Source organism: Phocoena sinus, chromosome X, assembly GCF_008692025.1.
Source record: "Phocoena sinus isolate mPhoSin1 chromosome X, mPhoSin1.pri, whole genome shotgun sequence".
NCBI classification, from domain to species: Eukaryota; Metazoa; Chordata; class Mammalia; order Artiodactyla; family Phocoenidae; genus Phocoena; species Phocoena sinus.
In genome coordinates this window covers 86,302,197-86,323,248 of record NC_045784.1, presented here as the reverse complement: position 1 = coordinate 86,323,248, position 21,052 = coordinate 86,302,197, and positions in this window count along the sequence as shown.

Sequence of the window (21,052 nt, the reverse complement as noted above, 5' to 3'; positions counted from 1 at the left end):
AGCCGCTCCGCAGCATGTGGGATCTTCCCGGACGGGGGCACGAACCCATGTCCCCTGCATCGGCAGGCGGACTCTCAACCACTGCGCCACCAGGGAAGCCCCAGAGTAATTCTTGATTTATTCTTCTCCTCTATCCCTAATCAGCCACGAAATTCTACTATTTCTACAGCATTAATATCTTTTGACTCTTTCCAAGTATCTTTTCCCCATCCCCAGAACCAGAAGCCCTATGAATTAAAAATATTGTGGTACTCCCATTTCTGCTCTAATTCAATAGTACTAAACTCACATGTATGTTAAAATTAAAATAGCTTCTGACAAAGACTCCCTCCTTGACCAAACTTTAATTAGGCTTCGCTGAGCCCTCTTCTTGACTAAGACTCAACCTTGGCCTACCTTTAGCAAAGAATCCTGTTAAGACAGTTTGGCAAGAATATCCCTACGCTTGATGTCTCCTCTTAGTAATTTTCTATACACTGACCCCCTCACTCTTCTCATAGACTATAAATCCCCAGCTGTCATTGTGGTATTTGGAGTTGAGTTCAGTCTCTCTCCCTTGCTGCAATAGTCTCTCCCTTGTTGCAATAATCTTGAATGAAGTCTTCCTTACCATTTTAACAAGTGTTATAATAATTTTTCTTTGACATTTCTTCCAAATTTATTGATTATACACTTAATAATTTCATCAGAACTAATTTTTTCTTTTCCTTGGTTCCTCCACCCTTCTGGTGCCCTAAATATCAATATATGCTTAGTCTGCCTACTGGGAAATTTAACACTATTCCCTCCTACACTTTAATTCGGACTATCAACACTTATTGCCAAAGCAACATGTTTCCTATGACCATGCTGAGTTATTTGTATTGCTGTTTCTTCTAATTGGAATCCCTTTGTCTGTCCTCCACATTTGATGGACTAACTTTAGCTTTCCTTCAAATCTCTTCTTAGACATAATTCACTTTGGGAAGCCTTCTCTACCCCAATGGTGTGCTAGAATTAACTTATCCTGACTTTCAAGAGCCTATTATGCACAACTCTATGTTCAGTGACATCAATTTGGTAGCTTGAAACTGGTCATGATGGCAGCATTTCCACCATGAAAATCACCAAACACTAACAAATCAGGGCTTTTATTTTTTTCAGAGAACTGATCATTAAACATTAACCAGCACACCACTGCCCTGCCTCCTCCCCACCCATCCAAAATTTGCGTTAGATGGCTCTGCTATGAGCTCTGATAATAACCCTAACACCCATCACTATGTACTGTAGGTTACTTGTCTGTGTCTCCCTCCATACTGAAATTTTCTTGAGAGTAGAGATACTATATCTCTAGAATCTTAGCCAGTATTTGGTTCTTAGCCAGTATTTGGTTCACGTAAGTTACTAATTAGTGTTAGTAGTCTTTGACAGATTATTTATCTGAATGAATGACTAGAATGCATGCTTGTTAAACACTTGCCAACCCTAGGAGAACCATTAGCAGAGATGATGGTTCCTGACTACCATCTTCAGTGATCACTTATTTGCCTGAAAAGCATGGAATCAGAGCAAGTGCACTGAGCTGGATACTTTCCATGGCCTGTGCCATCAAGCTGTGATTTGATGCAGATATTTCATCTACACCACAGGTATATGTTTGTCCTACAGAATGAACCATGCTAACCATGGTCCAGGGATCCCTCACTCTCTTCCCTGTCAAGCAGCAGAAAAGACTGTAGTGTTTGCCTGTCTGATTCACCCTCTTCTTGGCTGCTATTGTTCATCAGCCAGCATTTACGGTTAATATCAAGGGACTACAATAGCATGCAGATCCAGTAATATCTGGCATAGCAGATTTCCAAATCCACTCATATAAGGAGATAGAAATGGTACCATAAGCAGAGTTCTGGTGTAGAGGAGAACCTCTCTAAAATAGCTACAGCCAGAAGCTTGAGAGTTGTAACTCAGCTAGACATCCTTGATCTGTGACTACAAATTCCTGGATAGCTGGAAGCACCCCTGGGGATTCCAAAAATAGTTATGGCAGAGTACTCCATAGTCCTGCTACTCAAAGTATGATCTGAGATCAAACAGCATCAGCACCACCTGAGAGATTGTTAGAAAAGCAGAATCTGGGACTTCCTTGGTGGCACAGTGGTTAAGAATCCGCCTGCCAATGCAGGGGACACAGGTTCGATTCCTGGTCCGGAAAGGTATCACGTGCCACTAAACCCGTGCGCCACAACTACTGAAGCCCACGTGCCTAGAGCCTGTGCTCCACAGCAAGAGAAGCCACTGCAATGAGAAGCCCGTGCACCGCAAGGAGGAGTAGCTCCCGCTCACCGCAACTAGAGAAAACCCGTGCGCAGAAACAGACCCAACGCAGCCAACAAATTAAATAAATAAATTTATAAAAGAAAGAAGAGTAGAATCTTAGGCTCCACTCTGGATCTATTGGATTAGAGTCTGCATTTTCAGCAGATTCCTCCAGGTGATCTGAATGCATATTTAAGTTTGAAAGGCACTGATCTATAGAACATCAAATTTTCTGTAACCAAGCAGTTAGAGCCTTGGAGTTTAGGGCGTTAATGCTAATGACACTTCATAATAATAAATACTATTTATGTACCATGAAGGTATTTACATTCATTGTCATTGAATGAAAAAAGAACTCTACTACTTAGTCAATTAAAGTCAACATGACGCTGAAGTTTGAAAGCTCACCATCTGAAAAAGAAGCACCCTAATAAACACCACAGGCTTGGGAGTTAAACAAAGCCTGGATTTGAGTCCTGCTTATTTCATTCACTTGTAGAATGATCTTGAAAGAACTACTTAACTTTTCTAAATATCCATTTCTTCATCTGTAAAATGGAGATAGTAATAGTATTTTATTTTCAGAGTGGTGGTGAGAATTAAATACAAAAATATATATAAAATGTCTGGCATATGGTAGTTACTCATTAAATGTAAGTTCCCTCTCTCCCTGCAACCTCCTTTCTGAAAAGAAATTAAATTTAGAATAAAACAAACAGCTCAGTCATGCCACGGAGAGCCTTTGGAAATTTAACAGCCAAAAGGAAAATAAGTTCTATTTTGTACATGATGTGGTAAATTCAATACCACTTCTGTGTGGTGCAATGAATTGGTTTGATAGAACCTGGGTTGAAAGAAAGACCGTTACATTCTTTTCAAATCAATTCGTGGGATTTCCTTTCAGTTTTTGGATTTCCTAGGTTACTATCAGAGATGCATGGTATATTCTTCCATGCTCTCTGGGAAGCATATTTTGGCCTGGTGTCTTTACCTATCAAAACAGAGACACAAGCCTAGACAGACCGGAGAGAGTAAATACTGAGGAGTACTGGATGGGCAGCCCAGGTCCCACACAGTCTTTCCCAATCCAGGGCCACCACCATTAAAACTTCTTCTCTTTACATCTGTTTTGTCATCTGATTGTTCTCTGATATCCCTGTTCCCACCTCCCACCATGCTCTATGAATATCAGAAGCAAGTTTTTCAGGGTTTTGTTGTTGCTTCTGCTGTAAGGAAACAACACGATGGTGACAGCAGCAGCTTCCCCTCCCCTTAAGTGTGGGTTGGACTCACTTCCAACTGAAAGAATATGACATAAGCAAGGGTGTGTCTAGGTCACAGGTCTCACAGCTTCCTGTTTGATCTCTCTAGGTTAATTCACTCTGGAGGAGGTCAGTAATTGTGTCATAAGGACTCTCAACCAACCCTATGAAGAGATCTACATGGTGAGGAACTGAGACATCTTGCAATCCCCATGAGCCCATCTTGGAAGTGGCTACTTCAACTCCAGTCAAACCTTCAAATGCCTGCAGTCCTGGCTGACATCTTTTTTTTTATAGGTATATTCTTTTTTTCAATATAAATTTATTTATTTTTGGCTGCGTTGGGTGTTCATTGCTGCGTGTGGGCTTTCTCTAGTTGCAGCGAGTGAGGGCTATTCTTCCTTGCGGTGCATGGGCTTCTCATTACGGTGGTTTCCCTTGTTGCGGAGCATGGGCTCTAGGTGCGCGGGCTTCAGCAGTTGTGGCACACGTGCTCAGTAGTTGTGGCTCGCAGGCTCTAGAGCGCAGGCTCAGTAGTTGTGGAATATGGGCTCAGTTGCTCCGTGGCATGTGGGATCTTCCCAGACCAGGGCTCGAACCCATGTCCCCTGCATTAGCAGGTGGATTCTTAACCACTGCACCACCAGGGAAGCACCCCCTGGCTGACATCTTGACTGCAACCTCATGAGAGACCTGGAGCCAACTTAGCCACTCCCAGATTCCTGACCCTCAGAAATACGTGAGATAATAAATGTTTGTTGCTTTAAGCTGCTGCATTTGGGGGTAAGTAGTTATGCAGCCATAGATAACTAATAAGAGATTTCAAATAATTTGCTCCCCTCAAAAGGCAGACTTATATATACTACTGGAAACAATGTATAAAGTTGCCATTCTCTGTCCCCTGGTTTTGTTTAACAATTCTCCCCATAAGAGACATCACATGTCTGCTCTTCTTCTTGTATTACTCAATCAGCTTTTGTGGAAGCCATAGCATTTGTTTAGTGGTAACACTGAATGAACAAGATGAGTACATCTGAAACTATAAGAGACCAACCAAGGGGGATTTAAAATCTGCTCAAAAAGAACCAAGAGATAAGAAATCAGGGTGGCTGGAGAAGTAAAAAGTGGTTTCAAAGAAGAGGTAAAACATTTTCAGTATATTCTGCGGAGAATAAAATTGTTTTTCTAACCAAAAAAAGTAAACTAACATCAACTGAGAAATACTGAATTGGGAACAAGTGGAAGAACCAACATTATATATAGCAAATTTTCCTATCCAGCTCACATACACTTCTGTAAATTTGAAGATAATGCTGTAACAGTTTGGGAACTATTTGTCCTTGATCTAGTCAGCAGTGAGACCTTCTAGAAAAGAAGGAAAGTGCATCATCACAGCCCATAAACAATAAAGCCAACTGTCAACTGGAAATAAACATATATTGAGCACCTACTGTGTGCCAGGCAAGGGACTCTGCATGGGGAAAGGTGGCTTGCCTTAACCAGACTCCTCTCCCCAGGGTTGGCACCCCTCCTTTTCGCCCTGCTTGATACTCTTCCTCCACAAAACAGATAAGAGTAGGGGCAAGGAATCTAGACATAGAGCTAGAGGGGGAGGGGCAAATTCCTGTCACTGCCACTAATGAGACTTCATAATAAACATGTAACATGAGTATAAACTAACAATTATATTCATTTTGCCATTTAATCTAAAAACAACTGCATTTTCTCCACTCCTCTCTAATTTCCAGCAACCTGCTTTTTTACCAAAATAAGGCTGGTCCTCCCCCTTCCTTGAGACTTGGTTTATTCTTCTCTGAAATGAGAGTAACTATGCTCCCTCATGGGGTTGATCTGAGGATGCAATGACATCATGTGTATGTGAGAGCCAAACCCTGTGAAAATTGAACTCTAGCATGTTAAAGGGGTGTGGAGAATGCAGGAGTCTCTTGAGGGAACAGACAATGGTGTAGTTTTCCAAGAGCACAGATGGCTTGGAAGAGAGGACTAGAAATGTAGTTTGGATCCATGGAGTGGGGAGCATTGAATGCCAGCTCAGGACTCTACAAATAATGTCAGAATCTCCAGCCTGGATAATGTGTTGGTTGGGGCAGGGGTGAGAATACTTTGGCATAAGAATAATAATATTATTTCAAGTGATAATGGCATACAAATGTTATCTTTTATCCCTTTCCACTTATTTCAAGATCTTATTTATTGTGGTTAATATGCAACATGTCTTATTTTCTAGAATTTTAACTCCTAAATTTCATCTCAAATGAAGCTGTATACATACATAACATTTGTATTTTACTCACAACTTTCTGACAACAATGTTATTCCAAGACCTTAGGAGATGGAGGGAAGTGACAGCCAGGGTAAGGAGTATGTCCTTCTATTGATAGGCAATGGGATGCCTCTGAGAGTGTCTGGGTAATGAGATCACAACCAGCTTCAGGAATCCTCTTGGGGTTAATGAGCTTCCCAGGATCCCACGGAACTGACACAACCTGTGCTCAGTAAATATGACTTTCTTTCCTTCTGAGACTCTATCCCCACTCGTTACCCTAACCCCCAAAGTGTTCACTCCTGACACAGGCCCCTATGGGGGTCATGATTTATTTGTGGAAAATAAATGGTTCCATTTTGGGGTTAACAGTCACACCTCACATGAGACTTAGCACATGATCAGTGCTCAACAGATATTTTTTGAATGAATGAACAATGGATGGATAGGTAAATGGAAATTTGGCCACACTGCTCTCCCGCTGCCTCTTACCCCCAGCCATACTGGCATTCTTTCAGTCCCTTTTACTCACCATGCTCTCTCTGGACACATAGCCTTAATCCTTTTCCCCAACCCCCAGCTCCAACCTAATTAGTCTCTATTCTTCTGTTACCTCTCAGCTCAATAATCCGTTCTCAGAGCAACATTCCTGACCACATTGACTAGTCAAATCTCCCTATTTTATAGGCCCTCATAGCATCATGGACCCCTTCTTCCTGGTACTTGTCCTCACTGGCAAGTGCACTCTTGTATAGATATCTGCATGCTATTTGGCTCCCCTACTAGATTATGAGCTCCATGAAGACAGAGACCTTGTAGATGATTTTTGCTCGCATCTGTTTCCTCAGCATCTAGCACAGTGCCTGGCAACAAGTAGGCCCTCAATATGTATTTCGTGAATGAATGAGTAGGCATTTTTAGGTGGTCTTTAAAAAAATTGCCCTCCTGCCAGCAGGCCAGACTGATACATACTACTAGAAGCACTGTCTGAGAATGCCTTCTGTCAAAGAGAAACAGAGCCAGACACCAGACAAAAGCAGTAAAGACAGATTTTTTGCAATAGGGGAAAAGAGACTTCAGTACAGAACTGGGCTCAATTATGAATACAACAAGGACAAGTGGGGATTTATAGCCAAAGAACAGAGTTGAGAGAGTCAGCAGATGGAAAAATTACTAAGAGGAGACATCAAGGGGAGGGAGATTCTTGCTAAATTGACAACAGAATTTTTGCTAGAGGCAGGCCAAGGTGATCAGATATCAAGGGTGGGGGATGACTTCACAGGAGCCTTGCTAAAACTGGGCTAGGCATGCCAAGGACACGATCACAGGACAGGGTCCCAGAACAAGGCCTAATTGTAAAGGGGGCTTAGAAGAGCCTGCCTAAAGTTTGGTCAAGGAGAGAGTTTGTCAATTCCTCAGGCTGTTGTATTTTTATCATTATGACCTACCTTTCCTTTTAGTCTTCCCACAAAATATATCATATCTCCACTATTCTTTACTTATTACTCCATAGGCATTTAAAGTATTTCTTTGAGGTATAATTTATATTCATAAAGTTCACCCATTTTAAGTCTACAATTCAATGGCTTTTAGTAAATTTACAGAGTTGTACAAACCATCACCATAATCTAAGTTTAGGACATTTATCTCTAAAAGATCTTCCATGCCCATTTGCAGTCACTCCCCCATCCCCACCCCATAGGCACTTTTAAAGACCCTCATATTTGCTTAAGGATAAAAGATATATACACTACCAAATGTAAAACAGATAGCTAGTGGGAAGCAGCCGCATAGCACAGGGAGATCAGCTCGGTGCTTTGTGACCGCCTGGAGGGGTGGGATAGGGAGGGTGGGAGGGAGGGAGACACAGGAGGGAAGAGATATGGGAACATATGTATATGTATAGCTGATTAACTTCGTTATAAAGCAGAAACTAACACACCATTGTAAAGCAATTATACTCCAATAAAGATGTAGAAAAAAAAAAGATACAGCCTAACCATCAAACAAAAATCAAAACTACCACATGTGAATAATTTGAGAACCACCAAGTAAGAACTGTACAGTCTGATTATTTGCTTAAAAAGATTTAGGAGAGGACAAATCAGTGTGAACTGAGGAATGAGAGAAAGTTTCAAGGAAGATGTAGAATATTTTAAGGCTTTGCTACAAGGAAAAAAATGCAAAAAAATAAAAGGATAATAATATGAGTTTATAAATACTCAAGCAGACAAAAGATCCAAGATGTTTTCAGAACTTTTAAAGTTCCAATATGGTGTTGTGACAGTTGGATAGTCAACAATGGGAGCTTCTGTAACAGAAGAAAAAGGATTAATCACAAGCCATAAAAGTTGAATCAACACTCAACTGAAAATAAACATATATTGAGCACTCACCGTGTCCCAGGCAAGGGGCTCTGCATAGAGAAAAACCGATCACCACAGCTCACAAGAGGCCCCCTGCTCTCTGGGCTCCCCTGGGGTTGGGGAGCACTGGGCATGAGAAGCACGACTCCCTGGAGGGCCAGCCCAAGAAGACCCACAGAGGGGGTACCCAGGGAGGTTACAGGGCCATTCCTTCCCTGGCCTGTAGCCTGGTTTGGCCTTGGGCCTCCTACTCCTAGTGCCCAGCTGGACTGAAGGGAGCCAGAGGGTCTTGGGAGGGCAAGCGAGGTTCCCAGGTGACAAAATAAAAATTCACATTTTAAGTTAAGACAAGAAAAATTTACACATAAAACCTTTTCTCTGCCCTTTGGCCTCCTTCCTCCCCTCTAGTGTGTATCTGCTTTATGCATTAACCAGACCTCCCCAATGGCAGAAATACCTGCTCAATCATAAAGATCAATTTTTCTACTTCTGGCGCCAGCCATGTAGCTCCTTAGAAGGTAACATTCCTTTATCAATCCTGTAAGGGGTCACAATGATCCACCACTCACCTTGTATGTGTAGACATCTTTGCTGAACTTTATGTACAACATATATGCCAATATATCATTTCCCTTAAAGATAGTACAGAACAGACTGGTCATATGAGCTGGAGAGCTACTGAGCCACACCCAGTGGAAATTAACTTAAATACTTACTTATTACCTTATTAATGTTACTAGCTATACTACTTGTATTCTGCCTATTTTACAAGACTAATGTTTCTTGCGTTACCAAATGTATGACAAACTTAGACTAGATAGCTAGTGGGAAGCAGCCGCATAGCACAGGGAGATCAGCTCGGTGCTTTGTGACCACCTAGAGGGGTGGGATAGGGAGGGTGGGAGGGAGGGAGACACAAGAGGTTAGACATATGGGAACATATGTATATGTATAACTGATTCACTTTGTTAGAAAGCAGAAACTAACACACCATTGTAAAGCAATTATACTCCAATAAATATGTTAAAAAAATAATAATGATGACTAGGCTACTTGAAACAATTGACTAAATATAGTTCTGTAAGATCAATGATTGTAATGTGTAACTCTACATATGTGAAGAAGCAACAAGAAGGAATCTTTTCCTGGACCATAGCTGTCTAGTAAGACAGGTGGTCCAGAGACTTTTGGCTACCGTTAACAGGGCCTAGTTCAATAGTAGCACCTTGAGTGGCCTATCAATGAAATCTTGCTGACCTAGGAATGAGCATTCCTAGCACCATTGGACAAAATGGTCATGAAATGCTTCCCAAACCTTGGTCAAAATTAAGACCAAAAGGGAGGGCATCATAAAATAAAGAATGTTGCCCACGATCCAGTTCTACAAGAATCAAGTTATTAAGCCACTGCAGTCGCTGACCTACAGTACACCCTGAAATGAATTCAGGACAAAGATCAGGATGAGGCACTTTGTGCCCCGGGAAAACTGGCAAAACTGGCCCTCAGATAGTTTGATACTTCCAGGAGAAAATTTTATGAACCCAGTTTCTTGCATCTTCCCATACTTAGAAAAGCACAAAAACCATTAACTAAGATATCTTTTCCTCTCAAATAGCAGTAACCTTCTACCAAGATGTGTGCTTGATTTCAAATACACTTTATCAAATAAAAAATGTCAATGGCCATCTGGCTGTACAGGGATTGAGTCATTAGCCACTGCAGTCATTAGCCACACACCCTAAAAGGAGTTCAGGATAGAGTTCAGGAATGAGGCACTCTGTACTGTGGGAAAACTGGCAGAACAGGTCTTCACATACCTAGATATTTTCAGGAGAAATTTTTTATGAACCTGGATTCTTTCATCTTCCCCTACTTAGAAAAGCATAATAACCATTAACTAAGATATCTGTTCCTCATGACTAGTAGCAACCTTCTACCGAGAGTGTGCTTGGCTGCACATAACCTCTTTGCCAAAATCACATATATGCTGACTTCCTCTCTTACCTCTTCAGAGCAGTTCCTCAGAGCTATCTGAAAGGCTGTCTTCCAGGCTATAGTTCTCAGTAAGTCCCCAAATAAAACTGAAACTCACAGCTTTCACATAGTGCGTTTTTAGTTCAGTTGACAGTTTTGGCAACCATGAAGAGACCCAGAGCAGACTTCTCTCCTTAGCTTGAACTCTACAAGGATCTGGAACCTTGATACCAGCAGGACCCCTTGTGCCCATCCACCTTTTCAGTGAGTTCAGACAAATTTGAGTAAGCCTTTCCTGGTTCTTGGATCTCCTGATTATTGGTTTATGATCCAAATTGAGTTTTATTTGGCAGTGTATAACAAGTACCTGGCCCCCCCAGTTGAAAGACACTGTGGGAGTCCTGTTGAAAGACACTGGGAAAAACGGTGTCCCCCAGTTAAAAGATACTGGGCGAGCCTGGTTGAAAGACGCTAGGATTTACTCAGTTGAAAGACACTGAGTTGTCTGGACTGGGTGATTATGTGGGAGGTTGGCCTAATGTCTTTCCTAAACAAGGTGTGTCAAAAAGCCAGCCTCCAACTAACCCCCCATCCAGGCTAATATACATACAAAACTTATATTTACAAGTACTTACTTAATTGGAAATTAATGGAAATCTCACCCTGAAAATGGCCGAAATGAGGCTCTTTTACTGCGTACGCAGTTAAGTTAGAGAAAGCTGACTTGGTAAAATATCTTTTCAGAATTTTGACCCTGAGGGAACAAGTCCTCCTAGAAGAACTTGCTTTTCTCTCCCTGTGCCTTGAGATATAAATGTTATAGCAGGGCTCTCAGGAACACTTACCTTATCAAGACCATTTCTAATTCCTGAGACTGAGAAAAAAAAGGAGAAAAACTCAAGCGAGTAAACTTAACTTACTATAACTGTTATTTATATACTGGTGAGTTTTATATTGGAATACTCAATTCATGACTAAGTTTTAAAAATAAAACTGTAAGATCTCTGGATGTATGTATGTCTATGTGTGTATATTATAAATATGATATGTCTCTACCTGTGGATGATATTACCAAAGTTAATTTGTAAATGAGTTCTATTTAATTGACTTGAAAGAAATTAAGTACTTATATAAATTATCAGAAATATAAAAGAAATTAACCTAAATGAATTTAAGGTTCATGTGATCTGGAAAATATTCAGTATTAAATTAATATCTGATATTAAAATTAGTTTAAGCTTATTGGTTTCATTAATATAGACATTTCTTTAGATTCACTGACATTAAGTATAATACTTTTATTGTACCTAGGTTTACTGGAAGTCAAATAATATATCTGTTGCAAAATTTGTCAGCAAGAAGAATAACTTGGTATGATGAAAATTTTTATAATTAAATGTAAATGAGATAAGAGCTTTTAGGTAAACTCTTCAGGAATAATTATGTTTTAGGAATATCTAGTTAAAAATAGTCTCTCCAGATTTTGGTAACTTGAAACTTGAGTTTTACTAAATTAAGTTAAATGAATGGAAGTTTATTAACTGTAGAGGTCATTTCCAAATAAAATACAATATTGGAACATTAATTACTGAACATAGGCTTCCTTTTACAAAGAAAATAAAGATATTTAGGACTATTAATAAATATGTTTGGTGCCCCACTGAGACATTTTCTATAAGAAAACACATGTTTTTTAGAAATTATAAATAGTGTTTATAAGTTTGCCAATCTACAGGTTGCTAATGTAAAAGTTCATAATTGCTTACTTCTTAGTTTTCATATAAATTAAGGTTTTTAAGGGTTGAGAATTCTAATTAATGTATGTAACTAAAACTACTAAAAATTAATAAGGAAAACATTTTCATATGCAAGAAAAACGAAAGGATAAGAAATAGAAATGCATTCTGTTAAGATAAAAGTTTTTGTCCTAAAGCTGGTTATTTCTAAATGGGAAAGAAAATAAGGGACAAATTAATATGGAAATAGAAAGTTGTAAGATGTTTGTAAAAAAGAGAAAAAAGAACCTTTAGAAAGGAAGTCTCTATGGTCAGGACTGACTAGGATTAGAATAAATTTAACTGAGTAACTGAATTTTAATATTAAAGGTAAGGTAGTGCAAAATCCAAATTTGGTTTTTCTCTCTGTTAAGAGAACAAAATTTTCTTGAAATATTGAGCTGCTTTTGATAACAGATTGTAAGTTATTTTACCTTTTAAATAATCTGTTGTACTTTCTGTATTTACCTTTGAAATCTTTTATTGTCACTCGGTTAGGTGAATAAGTATTATTTCACAGTGCCCGATGATCCTATTTGTCCAAATGTTTTAAAACCTTTTTGAGGGACTTCCTTGGTGTCACAGTGGTTAAGGATCCTCCTGTCAATGCAGGGGACATGGGTTCAAGCCCTGGTGCAGGAAGATCCCATGTGTCATAGAGCAAATAAGCCTGTGTGCCAAAACTACTGAGCCTGTGCTCTAGAGCCTGCGAGCCACAACTACTGAGCCCACGTGCCTAGAGCCCATGCTCTGCAACAAGAGAAGCCACCGCAATGAGAAGCCCACACAGTGCAACGAAGAGTAGCCCCTGCTTGCCGAAACTAGAGAAAGCCCGCGTGCAGCAACGAAGACCCAACGCAGCCAAAAATAAAATAAATAAAATAAATAAATAAATAACTTTTTGATATTTTTGACAAGCTTCCCAAAGATCATATTCTAATTGAAGTTCTTTTGACCTCTAGCCAGGTTTGGGATACTTCAGAGGTCCCCTGAGACATCTCAGAAAGAGATATTAAAATAATTAGGGGCTTCCCTGGTGGCACAGTGGTTGGGAGTCCGCCTGCCGATGCGGGGGATGCGGGTTCGTGCCCCGGTCCGGGGGGATCCCGCATGCCGTGGGGCGGCTGGGCCCATGAGCCACGGCCGCTGGGCCTGCGCATCCGGAGCCTGTGCTCCGCAGCGGGAGGGGCCGCAACGGTGAGAGGCCCGCGTACAGCAAAAAAAAAAAAAAAAAAGTAAAATAATTAGGCTTATTTGGTACGTTAAATTACATAAGAAGCATTGTCAAATGAGTGATAAGCCTCCTAAGTTATACCGTATGGGTAAATGTTATTGATATAGATATTCTAGAAATTATATGGAATTCCTAAAAATCTGGTATGTCCTGGTAAAATATTATCATTCATTAACTCTAGTTATTATCTTAAAATGTTGTATGTCACAGCAGTAACCAAGTTTCTTTGTCAATTGCATTGTAATCAGGTCTTTTTTTTTTTACTGAAGTATAGTTGTTTTACAATGTTGTGTTAGTTTCTGGTGTACAGCAAAGTGATTCAGTTATATATATTATTTATATAATATATATATATATTCTTTTTCAGATTCTTTGCCATTATAGGTTATTACAAGGTATTGAATATATCAATAGCTCCCTGTGCTATACAGTAGGATCTTGTTGCTTACCTATTTCATATATAGTAGTGTGTATCTGTTAATCCCAAACTCCTAATTTATCCCTCCCCTCTCCTTTCCCCTTTGGTAGCCATAAGTTTGTTTTCTATGCCTGTGAGTCTGTTTCTGTTTTGTAAATGAGTTCATTTGTATCATTTTTTTAGACTCCACATATAAGTGATATCATATGATATTTGTCTTTCTCTGTCTTACTTCACTTAATATGATAATCTCTAGGTCCATCCATGTTGCTGCAAGTGGCATTATTTCATCCTTTTTTTGACTGAGTAGTATTCCACTGTGTATATATCCCACATCTTCTTTATCCATTCACTGTTGATGGACATTTATGTTACTTCCATGTCTTGGCTATTGTAAATAGTGCTGCTATGAACATTGGGGTGCATGTATCTTTTCGAATTAGAGTTTTTGTCATTTTTGGACAGGAGTGGGATTGCTGGATCATATGGTAACTCTATTTTTAGTTTTTTAAGGAACTGCCATACTGTTCCCCATAGTAGCTGTACCAATTTGCATTCCCACTAACAGTGTAGGAGGGTTCCATTTTCTCCACACCTTCTCTAGCATTTATTTATTATTTGTAGATTTTTGATGATGGCTATTCTAACTGGTGTGAGGTGATACTTCATTGTAGTTGTGATTTGCATTTATCTAATAATTAGTGCTGTTGAGCATCTTTTCATGGGCTTGTTGGCCATCTGGATGTCTTCTTTGGAGAAATGTCTACTTAAGTCTTTTGCCCATTTTTTTGTTGGGTTGTCTGGTTTTTTGATATTGAGCTGTATGAACTGTTTGTATATTTTGGAAATTAATCCCTTGACAGTTGCATTTTTTGCAAATATTTTCTCCCAATCTGTAGGTTGCCTTTTCATTTTGTTTATGGTTTCCTTTGCTGTGCAAAATCTTATGTTTGATTAGGTCCCATTTGTTTATTTTTGCTTTTATTTCTTTTGCTTGGGGTACTGACCTCAGAAAACATTGCTACAATTTATGTCAGAGAATGTTTTGCCTATGTTCTCTTCTAGGAGTTTTATGGTGTCATGTCTTATACTTAAGTGTTTAAGCCATTTTGAGTTTATTTTTGTGTATGGTGTGTGAGGGAGTTTTCTAACTTCATTGATTTACATGCGGCTGCCCAGGTTTCCCAACACCACTTGCTGAAGAGACTGTCTTTTCTCCATTGCATATTCTTACCTCCTTTGTTGAAGGTAATCAGGTCTTTGTGCCTTTTGTCATTCATAGACGGTTACTGTTTTACTCTGATACCTTTGCAAAAATGCTTCATCTTCAAGAAGATTCATATAAAGGACTTATTGACAAGTATATGTTTCTGACAAATTTCAGATCATACCACTGAATTGGATACGAAATTAAATAATTCTAATGGAAACCCTGATGGCTTCATAAAACTGTTAACAAGAGATTAAGAATTAGCTACATAAGACTGAGTGAACTGATGAATATGGTTATAACTTTATGGGGTTTTTTTTGTCTGAAATATTACTGGGTTTTAATCTGTGTTTTCCAGATATGAGGAAACCTTTCTCCTTAAGCTAATTATGACTTACAGCAATTTGGTAAATTATACCTTTGCAAGCAGAACTGAAACATTTATCTTTTCTCTCTACCTGATCCCTCCAGAAACTGGAAATTCTTAGGTTCCCAACAGCCTTACCAGGTGAATAAGAAAGGCCACCTCCTGACAGGTGCAGGAATCTCAAGATATCTTGGGGACCTCAAGAAGACAGGAATTCATCCAAATCTATAGATACTGCAGGTAGAATCTGATGGCAAGCCCTTGCCATGACTTTCCTGGCCTTGAGAGGCCTTTTGAAACTTGAATCTGAGATTCCTTATGAAAAGTTCCAGCAAAGCCAATTTTTTTAAAAGCCTGTACGATCAATTACACACATGTAAATAATCAGGCCAAGTTTATTGAAACCAGACTTATTTTGCAAACAAATTAGCCTTTATTTGGCTATATTTGGTAGAAATAAGGGTAATTTTAGAGAGAAAAAATTATGTTTCAATAATAAACCTTTGTGAACATTCTCTGACATAAATCATACCAATGGTTTCTTAGGTCAGTCTCCCAAAGCAATAGAAATAAAAATAAACAAATGGGACCTAATCAAACTTATAAGCTTTTGCACAGCAAAGGAAACTATTAAAAAAAAAAACAAATGAAAAGACAACCTACAGAATAGGAGAATATACTTGCAGATGATGTGACAGACAAGGTCTTAATCTCCAAAATACACAAACAACTCATACAATTCAACAACAAGAAGGCAAACAACCCAATTGAAAAATGGGCAGAAGACCTTAACAGACATTTCTCCAAAGAAGACATACAGATGGCCAGTAGGCACATGAAAAGATGCTCAACATCACTAATTAATTATTAGAGAAATGCAAATCAAAACTATAATGAGGTACCAGCTCATACTGGTCAGAATGGCCATCATTTAAAAGTCTATAAATAACAAATGCTGGAGAGGATGTGAAGAAAAGGGAATCCTCCTACACTGTTGGTGGGAATGTAAGTTGGTACAGCCACTATGGAAAACAGTATGGCAGTTCCTCAGAAAACTAAAAATAGAATTACCATATGATCCAGCAATCCCATTACTGGGAATATACCCAGACAAAACTATAACTCAAAAAGATACATGCACCCCTATGTTCATAGCAGCACTGTTCACAATAGCCAAAACATGGAAAAAACCTAAATGTCCATCTACAGATGAATGGATAAAGAAGATGTGGTACATATTTACAATGGAATACTACTCAGTCATAAAAAAGAATGAAATAATGCCATTTGCAGCAACATGGATACAACTAGAGATTATCATACTAAATGAAGTAAGTCAGAAACACAAATATCATATGATATCACTTATATGTGAAATCTAAAATATGGCACAAATGAACCTATCTACAAAACAGAAACAGACTCACAGACATAGAGAACAGACTTGTGGTTGCCAAGGCGGGGTGGGGAGGGAGAGAGGTAGACTGGGAGTCTGTGGTTGGTAGATGCAAACTATTACATTTAGAATGGATAAACAACCAGGTCCTAATGTACAGGGAACTATATTGAACATCCTGTGATAAACCATAATGGAAAAGAATATAAAAAAAGAATGTATATATTTGTATAACTGAGTCACTTTGCTGTACAGCAGAGATTGGTGCAACATTGTAAATCAACTATACTTCAATTTTGAAAATTTTTTTAAAAATTAAAAATATATATATACTTTTGTGGATATTAAGTTCTAGCACTGAGGTTTGGTATTCACTGCCTAAGACTCACTTCCTAGATGGCTCCCTGTTGCAATGTTACACTATTATAAAGCTTAATTGAATTATTTTTTTAACATCTTTATTGGAATATAATTGCTTTACAATGGTGTGTTAGTTTCTGCTTTCTAACAAAGTGAATCAGTTATACATATACATATGTTCCCATATCTCTAACCTCTTGTGTCTCCCTCCCTCCCACCCTCCCTATCCCACCCCTCTAGGTGGTCACAAAGCACCGAGCTGATCTCCCTGTGCTATGCGGCTGCTTCCCACTAGCTATCTAGTCTAAGTTTGTCATACACTTGGTAACGCAAGAAACATTAGTCTTGTAAAATAGGCAGAATACAAGTAATATAGCTAGTAACATTAATAAGGTAATAAGTAAGTATTTAAGTTAATTTCTACTGGGTGTGGCCCAGTAGCTCTCCAGCTCATATGACCAGTCTGTTCTGTACTATCTTTAAGGGAAATGATATATTGGCATATATGTTGTACATAAAGTTCAGCAAAGATGTCTACACATACAAGGTGAGTGGTGGATCATTGTGACCCCTTACAGGATTGATAAAGGAATGTTACCTTCTAAGGAGCTACATGGCTGGCGCCAGAAGTAGAAAAATTGATCTTTATGATTGAGCAGGTATTTCTGCCATTGGGGAGGTCTGGTTAATGCATAAAGCAGATACACACTAGAGGGGAGGAAGGAGGCCAAAGGGCAGAGAAAAGGTTTTATGTGTAAATTTTTCTTGTCTTAACTTAAAATGTGAATTTTTATTTTGTCACCTGGGAACCTCGCTTGCCCTCCCAAGACCCTCTGGCTCCCTTCAGTCCAGCTGGGCACTAGGAGTAGGAGGCCCAAGGCCAAACCAGGCTACAGGCCAGGGAAGGAATGGCCCTGTAACCTCCCTGGGTACCCCCTCTGTGGGTCTTCTTGGGCTGGCCCTCCAGGGAGTCGTGCTTCTCATGCCCAGTGCTCCCCAACCCCAGGGGAGCCCAGAGAGCAGGGGGCCTCTTGTGAGCTGTGGTGATCGGTTTTTCTCTATGCAGAGCCCCTTGCCTGGGACACGGTGAGTGCTCAATATATGTTTATTTTCAGTTGAGTGTTGATTCAACTTTTATGGCTTGTGATTAATCCTTTTTCTTCTGTTATAGAAGCTCCCATTGTTGACTATCCAACTGTCACAACACCATATTGGAACTTTAAAAGTTCTGAAAACATCTTGGATCTTTTGTCTGCTTGAGTATTTATAAACTCATATTATTATCCTTTTATTTTTTTGCATTTTTTTCCTTGTAGTAAAGCCTTAAAATATTCTACATCTTCCTTGAAACTTTCTCTCATTCCTCAGTTCACACTGATTTGTCCTCTCCTAAATCTTTTTAAGCAAATAATCAGACTGTACAGTTCTTACTTGGTGGTTCTCAAATTATTCACATGTGGTAGTTTTGATTTTTGTTTGATGGTTAGGCTGTATCTTTTTTTTTTCTACATCTTTATTGGAGTATAATTGCTTTACAATGGTGTGTTAGTTTCTGCTTTATAACGAAGTTAATCAGCTATACATATACATATGTTCCCATATCTCTTCCCTCCTGTGTCTCCCTCCCTCCCACCCTCCCTATCCCACCCCTCCAGGCGGTCACAAAGCACCGAGCTGATCTCCCTGTGCTATGCGTCTGCTTCCCACTAGCTATCTGTTTTACGTTTGGTAGTGTATATATGTCCATGCCACTCTCTCACTTAGTCCCAGCTTACCCCTTCCCCTTCCCCGTATCCTCAAGTCCATTCTCTAGTAGGTCTGCATCTTAATTCCCGTCTTTCCCCTAGGTTCTTCTGACCATTTTTTTTCTTTTTCTTTTTTTTAGATTCCATATATGTGTGTTAGCATATGGTATTTGTGTTTCTCTTTCTGACTTACTTCACTCTGTATGACAGTCTCTAGGTCCATCCACCTCACTACAAATTATTAAAAGGACATTCTAAGTTTGTTTCTGAAGCTTATCACAGTAATCTACCTTTGGATGAAGATCAGATGTCCCATGACGTGCAACTAGGAGATTATGCATACTGGAAAAGACATCATTTAAAGGGCTATCTCCAACCTAGATGGAAGAACACTTATCAGGTTCTCTTAACTAGCTCATACACAGAAAAACTGAAGTGAATTGACTCTTGGATTCATATTTCTCACTTAGAAAGTGCTCCTGCATCGGACTGGTCTATAGAGAGGACTGCTGACCTCAAAATCACCTTAAAACAATGCTCAAACTGAGGAGAAACTACACCCATACCAGGATGAGAAGAAGATGACATCAGAAGCAGAAAGCTATCCCAAGGTACTGGACCTGAGCCATATGATTATTTACAGTGCTTTCTTAATTTCTTGGATTTTTGCATAAATCAATGTTTTCCTATCATGGGCATAAATCCTATGCAGAGTTTAAAAATTAATCCAGTTTTTGGGTTTATGGTCAATTACTTACATCCAGTACTTCTGGGTTACCTTGGTGGATTTCTCCTCTCCAAGGATCTAATTGGATGGCCCTTAGGAAATTTATTCTAGAAGAAAGAAGTTATAGCTCTGTTTGGGCCACTATTGATATTACTAGCTGGGACCCCCTCACTTGGCCAGTCAGTCATACTTGCTCTGACCATGACCATAAATATGACTTTTCTTTTAAAGTTACTCAAGCTCAGTCAGAGCAATGAGCTAAATTTCAGTCAAAGAATATAACCTTCCTCAGTTATGGGATGGATTAATATGACTAACATCAGGCTACAGTCATCTAAGTTTAAAGCCCCCTAATGTTGGGAACAATTGAATCATACTAAGGATAATCAGCCTAATAATCAGCCTAATAACTAAGGATAATCAGCCTAATAACAGTAGGTAATTGAGCTGGGTGCCTTATGAATAATGACAATATATCCTTACCTTAAAGATAGAGATTGGTATGAAACAGACCAGGCCAGATGACCTGGGGATATACTGGGCCACACCTAATGGAAGTTCTTAGCATAAGTATTTACTTATAACCCTATTAATGTTACTAGCTGGGAATTCCCTGGTGGTCCAGTGGTGAGGACTCCACGCTTTCACTGCCGAGGTTGCAGGTTCAATCCCTGGTCAGGGAACTAAAATTCCACAAGCTGCAAGGCGTGGTCAAAAAAAAAAAAAAAAGTTACTAGCTATATTACTTGTATTCTGCCTATTTTACAAGATTATTTTTGGCATTACCAAAGTATGACTGAGCCCCCAATAAAATGATGATGACTAGGCGACTTGAAACATCTGACCAAATATAGTTCTATAAAATCAATGATTATAATAGTGTAACTCTAGATATGGGAAGAAGCAACAAGAGGGAATCATTTCCTGGAACATAACAGACTAGTAATACAGGTGGTCCAGAGACTTTTGGCTACTGTTAAAAGGGTATAGTCTAGTAATAGCACATTGAATGGCCTATCAATGAAATTCTGGCCTGACCTGGGAATTAGCATTCCTAACACTGTGGGACAAAATGGTCATAAAACGCCTCCCAAACTTTGGTCACATTTATGACAAAAAGGGGGCACTGCCAACTGAAGAAGGTCACTCACCATCCACTTCTACAAGGATTGAGTCATTAGCCACTGAAGTCACCGACCTTTAACACACTCTAAAAGGGGGTTAGGGTAGAGATCAGGAATGAGGAACTCTGTGCTCTGGGAAAACTAGCAGAACAGAGCTTCATATAGTTAGATATTTTCAGGAGAAACGTTTTATGAACCTGAATTCTTTCATCTTGCCCTACTTAGAAAAGCACTGTAACCATTAACCAAGATATCCATTCCTTGGGACTAGCTGCAACCTTCTACCAAGATGTGTGCTTGGTTGCAGGTAGCCCCTCTGCCAAAATCGTACGTGCTGACCTCTCCCCTTACCTCTTGGGAGCAGTTCTTCAGAGCTCTCTGAGAAGCTGTTTCCAGAGCTATAGTCCTCAGTTAGTCCCCAAATAAACCTGAAACTCACAGCTCTCACTTTTCGTTTCTCTAAAATCTCCCCCTTCACCTCTTTGGAACAGTGCTCAAAACTCTGAGAGACA